Source organism: Pteronotus mesoamericanus, unplaced genomic scaffold, assembly GCF_021234165.1.
Source record: "Pteronotus mesoamericanus isolate MK-2021 breed Mesoamerican mustached bat unplaced genomic scaffold, CSHL_Meso_final contig_2, whole genome shotgun sequence".
NCBI lineage: Eukaryota > Metazoa > Chordata > Mammalia > Chiroptera > Mormoopidae > Pteronotus > Pteronotus mesoamericanus.
In genome coordinates, this window is record NW_026555084.1 from 21,021,476 (window position 1) to 21,028,607 (window position 7,132).

Sequence of the window (7,132 nt, forward strand, 5' to 3'; positions counted from 1 at the left end):
AGGCCGGCTTCTTACCCTTTGCATCAGGCTCAGCTGTCACGATCTCAGGTCCGCCAGCCTGACCACCTTCTCCAGGTCTCCTCTTGCTTCCCCATCACACCTCCCCACCCTTCCCTCCCTGGCAGGGCCCTCAGTGGGTTGGCACATGGTAGCTTTCAACATCTGGACACTCTGTCTCCCCCGCTGCACCAGAAATATCACGAGGGCACAGAGCAATGAAGTGTTCAACAAATGCTTACTAGGTGAATGAAGAATTAATGAACGAACTAATTAATTGAAGGAAGGCAGGGCTGAGAGAAAGGAGGAATCACTGCTTCAGGCTTTTCAACATATTCACTAAACGTAGTGGTGTTTTGGTGAAAAACTTTTAGACTGAACATCAAAATTATGAATCTATGTTTTTGGAGAAAGTGACGTACAGAGAACTCAAATCAATTCTGGTGGTTTCAACAGACATGAACTTTGCCTGCTAAAGAGGCAGTCCTTGGAGAGGACTATAGAACTGCCCACACTTCCAAGGATGACCTTGTGCGGCCCCACGCAAAGCTGGACAGGCGAGCACCCCCATCGCTCCTTGAAACCTTTAGCCCAACTCCACGGGGCCAAAAGGGCCTGGAATCCCTAGGGTAACTCCCATGGGAATGAGTTCACGCAGTTATTATTGCCCTCAAATGCAAGGGACAAACCTCTGAGCCTGTACCACCAAACTTAAGGCTGCAGTTTACTGTGCAAAAGGGAGGTCATGGTGCAGAAATCTGGACGCTGCAGCCTTCTGGAGACAGGGAAGGGACGGGAGGGGGGGTCAAGGGGAAAAAATCAAACCTCAAACACAGCTCACCTTGGCAGGACATAATGTGCACACCTGAAGCGCTTCCACCCAGCCTTAGGAAAATGTTTATGGAGAGCAGCAGAGGGAAAGGGGGTGGGGTGGGGATCATTATTAAAAAGACAAGAAGAGCCACAGGAGAGGAAATGTCTCTGCTATTACTCCCAGCAGGTCACCATTGTGGAAGAGAAGTAATACCACTTTAAAAGTGACAAACAGGAAGGAAGGGCATGGGGTGGGGAGCCGCAGGGAGATAAAGGAGATCTGAGTGGGTCAAAATATTTTTAAAACAACAAACATCCTTGTTGGAGCAAAAAATGTTCTGTAGGGAGACACCTCACGGCAAGCTTCTCTCCCTTTGTTTTAGAGATTTTGTTTCTGGTTTTTTTTGGGGGGGAGGGGGGTTGTGGGAGCGGGGTTTGGCAGGGAAGGGCACGTCTTCTCCCTTTTCTTTCTCCTGTTTTCTTTTTTGGCTCCCTTACCAGGCCTCCTGCACCTTCTGGGTTCCAAGAGCATCCTGAGGATATTTACTAACAGGAAGCCAGGCAAGGAGGGAATTGACACAGTCATTAGGTGACATAAGCCTGCTGACAAGCTGCCAACTCAGCCTATTGAAGATATAGCTGAAAAGCCAGCATTTCACTCAAAGTAGGTCACCTCCAAGTGCTGTGGATGTCAACTGGGAATTCGCCACAGATCAAGAAAGCCGAGGAGACAAGAGGTTACTTGTTTCCCCTGGAAACAAGCAGAGGTCAAGGGGACAAGGGGAAGATGGAGACTAGGGAGAGAATTTGTGAGAATGGACGAAGCAGAAGAATGGCAGGGAAACAGAGACGGAGGTGTTTGTGGGTGAGCTGTAGAAATCTGGCTGTCAAGCTCTGAGCAGGACACTTCAGTGGCACTTGGGATTCTATTTTCATGCACTCACTTCTATTTGCTTGGTAAGCATTTTCATCATTAAACTACAAAAGTCCCCACAAATAGTGCCAGTCCCTAAAGGGCAAGGACTGTGTCTGCTTGGTTGGTGTCTGTAGTTTCACCAAGTACCACACCATCCCCAACGCTGACATTTAATAAATGCCTGCTGACTACGCGAATGTGAGAAAAACAATACAGAGAAGTTATTGAGTACAGGAACTCTGGGGTCAAACCAGGGTTTGCCATCCAGCTCCACTGTTTGTTAGCTGTGTCCCCTTGAGTAACTTGTGCAAGCTCTTGATGCTTCAGTCTCCTCATGGGTAAAATAAAGACAATAGTATTGCCCAAGTTAATCGGTTCCTATGAGGGTTGAGTAAGGTATTACGTAGGAAGCATTGAGTGATGTGCCTGGCACAAAGTAAATGCTCAATAACTGTGAGTTATTATTATTAGAATATTTCAATGACCATCGCTATTGTAATGATATGATGACAAGCTACCCTTTGGCTTTGGATTTCCCTGAGAGCCTCCAAATATGCCTGTGTCCTGCTCTTGACAGGACACCTGATAAACTTCCATCTCGGGCACCCAAGTTTCACCTGGCAGAGCTAGGGTGAGCACAGCCTTGGGTAAACACTGCTCATTTGAAAACTGTCTTACCACTGAATGAGTGATAGACTGGCAAAATGCCCTGGTTCTCAGCAAGACATTTTACAGCATCTCTCATTTTACCCTTGTGGTCAAGAATGGAAGAATTCGGGCCACATGATAAATTAATCAAATGACTGATAACTGGTTGAACATCTACATGAGCATTTCTCTGTCTGCACTCCCTAGAATATGTTTACAGATTATTGGGTGCTACATAGCAGGGCAGGGGAGAAGAACTTATGGGTCAAATGTATTTGAAAAACTATGTCGAACAATTTATTATTATTTTTACAAAAGTTTATCCTTAAATGCACAACAGATTTCCAGACAACATCTCATTCTAGCTACAGGTGGCAACAGATGTGATGACAGGGAATCCAGATGTTAACACAGGAGGGGAATGAAGGATAACCATTGCCCCAAGCACATGGAACAACTCACTTTTTGCCAAATTTCTTAATTCCACTTGTGGTCAGGGGGCCCTTCCCCAGGGCCTTTGCTTTTAGTTCCTTGAATTTCTTCTGCTCCTCTTTTGCTTCTGCTTGAATGTCTTAGCTTCCTCGTCCATCTTCTCAGCCTGCTTCCTGGGTTGCTTCGGGGACTTCTTCCCACCTTCACACTGAACATGGACCTGCCACACCTTCCCCAGATCCCATTATTCTCCAGACTTTCCACTATACTCATAAGCATCATGGCTCTTTGAAAAAAGGTTACAGTATGTAGCACTATCCAAACGTATATGGTTATAGGGTTCCATTTTTAGGGACACTGTAGACTACTGTCCTTTAGAATGCACTTTAAGAAATACTCACCCACATATTCAAGGGGTACGTGACATCAACTCTGGCAGGGGTGCTGGGAGGCATGCTGTGGCTCTGTCCTTGACTCTGGTTCAGCATGAATTTGCTGGCATGCTGATCAGATTGGAAGATGACCTTGTGCTGGACAGGGAGGCTGGTAGAGTAGGTGGTGTAATCAGGACTATGGTCTAACAAGATATTTCATAGGGATAAACATGGGTCCTTCATACATGGTCCAAAAACTGACACAAAGAACTCAAGGTGGTGGAAGACGGCGTTCTATGTAGTAATGTAAAAAGGACTTGCGACTCTGTTGACTATGAAAAGTGACAACAAGAAGCTGGTTCCTCAGTGAAAGGGTCTGGGCCTCCAGATCAAGCCTTACCTGAAGGGCGTGTCACCCCTCCGTCTGGGCCCTGTTACATTCACCAGCAAATCCCCCTTAAATGTTAAATTTTCTTGAAAAAAAAAAAATCTGCCCTGACTGGTGTGGCTCAGTGGATTGAGCACCAGCCTGCGAACCAAAAGGTTGCCAGTTCCATTCCCAGCCAGGGCACATGCCTGGGTTGTAGGCCGGGTTCCCAGCTGGGGGTGTGCAAAAGGCAACCAATCCATGTTTCTCTCTCACATCAATGTTACTCTCCATCTCTTTCTCCCTTCCTTTCCCTCTCTCTAAAAATAAATAAAAATAAAATCTTTTTTAAAAATCTGCAATATAAACATTCCAAATTGATAGTACTGTCAAAGAAGATCCTGCACTTCTGGGAAGAACTGAAAGAAGTGTCAGGGCAATCAAGGAGAGATGGCTCACACTTCCTGGCCAGATGACTCCTGCAGGTTGGCTTGCACATGGTTCTGGGGGCCGACTTAGATATACACAGACAAACTAGAAAAAACTGGCAAGACGAACAGGGTACTTGAAACCATGTAACTATGTAAGGAATTATGGGAAAGAAATTTTAAAAGAGAGAGACAAGAGATACATAGACTTGGGAGGGTGCAGCCTTCCAAACAGATTTGTGAGGGACACAATATTCCATGGAGAAGAATCCAGTGTTTCTTAATCTTCTAGATGGAACACATACCCTTGAAAAACACATACAAAACTCTCCCCAGAAAAATGTACATGCTAACCAAATTCTGCAAACGCTTTCAGGGGATTGCTGCCTCCCCATCACCACCATGGAAGCCCATCTGTGGACTTCCCCCACAGAAAGGCAAAACAAAGCCAAAGCCTCATCAGGACTGAGCATTTCATTAGCCGTGTGATGTCCCACGCCCGCTGCTGCCAAAGTAATGAACTAGCACCACAGATGGCTAGACTAGGAGGCAAGCATCAGCTCAGTAAAAGAGCCACATCCCCTTCCTGCCTGCTATCTGGAAACAAAGGGTTGCTTGACAAGTCAGGAGCTTGTCATCACTGGAAGCATTCAAGCAAATTGGATGAGCATTTTCAGGGCAGTTGTAGGGAGGTTTCAGCCATGCTCCTGATCTCAACGACCCCAGGCCTTTCTGGCCTTTGCTACGTAAAATGCAGTCTGAGCACCAGTAGCATCATCTGGGAACCTGTTAGAAATGTAGGCTCACAGGTGACTCATAGGCATGTCCATGTTTGAGAGGCACTGATCTGCCTTGACTGGTGAAAGATCACCAGTTTGATTCTTGGTCAGGACGTGTGCCCGGGTTGCGGGTTCAGTCCCCAGTTGGGGCATGTGTAGGACACGACTAATTGGCATTCTCTCTTGCATTAATATTTCTCTTCTTCTTCTCCTCCTTCCCCTCTAAAAATAAATAAAATCTTTTAAAAATGATTTTTTAAAAAAACAGCACTTCTCTAAGATATCTAAGGTTCTCTAAGAGGAGAGACATAAAAAACACTCTGGTCCCCAGCAGCGTGAGCTACCGTTTCTTTATCTTCTCAAAGACTGTAGAGAGGTTTAAACTACATGAGAACTACATGAGAAAAATGGAATAATTTCCACTTTGTCTGTAATCCAGGTCCAGAGGAAAAAAGCAACTTAAAATATTTATCTTCATGATCATCTCCTTTAATAATAATAATAAATTTGACTTACCATGTACTTGCATGTGAGTATTGCTAAGTGTTTTTTTACCCCCTATCTTACTTAATCTTCACAAAAACCCTGGAAGGTAGGTACTATCATTTTTTTTCTCCCACTTTACAGACTACGATTTCTGAGGCCAAGAAAGGCTCAAGGCCACACAGCTAGGAAATGGGGGAGTCGGTCGTGATGCTGAAGTCCAAGTTTTTCACCACTAATCCATACATGTTTCTCTTTTGGAGGAAATCTCTTGCTGTCTACTCTTTTCAGTAACTAGTAAAGGTAGTCTGAAGGCTGTCGTGTTCCCACAGAGCTCATCCAAGTTATCTAGGGATGCAGCCAAGCTGCTGGCTGGGGAGCTACAGACACAGGTGCACCAGGGTCTCAGGTCTCAGCCTTCCATTATATTCTGTTCATTACACAGGAAGATTTACAGGTCACGCTTTCAAATCCTGGCCCCTTCCTCATTATCTGCTCCAGCATCAGAGTTCTCCCAGTCCTGTATTGACTTGCTTTATCTCCTGGCTGCTGTCCCATCTCCATTAGATCCCAGGCATTTGAGCAAAGTACACAGCTCTCCAGTTCTGGCTGAACAGAATTGACTCCCCACTCCTTCTCTGTAATTTTGGCCATAGTCTGAGAGGATTTGGAAGGTGTCATTGACTTGGAATTACAGTTCTTTGTTACAGAATGAATTTCCGGACTACACTGAGGAAGCCAGCATCCCCCCTCACACTTACACAAGCAGCTTTGTTCCCCTTCAACGTGTCCCTCTAACTGTACTGTGCACATTCATTTTGGACTTTGCTGCTTCTCAAGAAGGAACCTTATCAAAGAGAACTCAGACTTCCTCTAGCACGCTAACATCTGCAGCCTTCACTTGGAAATTAATCACGGGCTGCATATTCTCTCTCCTCTGCTTATTAACTTTTTCACTTCCTATGGCTATTAGACTTTACGTATGCTTCTGCCTCATATGCCCCAACCAGGTCCTTTAAGGCAGGAACCACAATTTAGATATACCTGTTTCACAGCAGTCTAGCACACTGCCTTCCCCTGTGTTAGATGGTCAATGACCACATAATTGATTGGTAACTAATGAATTGCATTTTACATAGTAGAATGCACATCTGTTACTATATCCAAAGTGAATTCACTCTTCCAGATATTTGAACTTATTTAGAGGGAAAGACTCAGGGGATGAAAAGCTCTAGCTAAGCTTGTTGAGATCCTGAAGCAGATGGTGCTGTGGAAAACAACAACAACAACAACAACAACAACAACAAAAACCAAAGCATTACAATTACAGTCGCATAAGAGGCAACAATAAAACTTGTTCCCATGAGGTTAGACTAAGCCACTAATCCCCCTGGTACAGCTGGAGACACAAAAGCTCCATAAGGTTCAAGGACTCCAACCCACCTGGTTAGACAATAACTAGGCCAAAACCTCAATTCTCAATTGCTCTTGTTATCATTTGCTCCAACTCTCAAACCATGTAAAGAGAATTCTGGGAATTTTAAAATAAACTTGCATGGACCAGAATTGTATCATTTTCTTACCAAAACAAGTCCTGAGTGATACTGGCTAGAAAATGGAGAATTTCCAACAGTAATAAAGTGGGGGGCAGGGGGGAGTTCAGTAAATTAAAAAAAGTTTTTTTTTACTTATACTAGGTGCCTATTACACTTTTTGAAATGTTGTCATGTTTTTCTCCTCTCTTTAAGACTAAATCTTTCTGGTCTATTTTTCATTCAACACACAGTTCTAGAGATCTGACTATGCTCTATACCTGTCCACTCTGTGCAGAAACAGAAACAGACATGGGCTGGTAGGCTGACTTTTTCACACTCGCTTCCTTCAGTACAGCAATT

At 44.6% G+C, this 7,132-nt stretch overlaps 1 pseudogene; it reads right to left on the minus strand.

The window, feature by feature from the left end:
- Positions 1 to 2,832: 2,832 nt before the first annotated feature.
- LOC129066308 (translation machinery-associated protein 7-like) lies at positions 2,833 to 3,261 on the minus strand (annotated as a pseudogene).
- Positions 3,262 to 7,132: the final 3,871 nt, after the last annotated feature.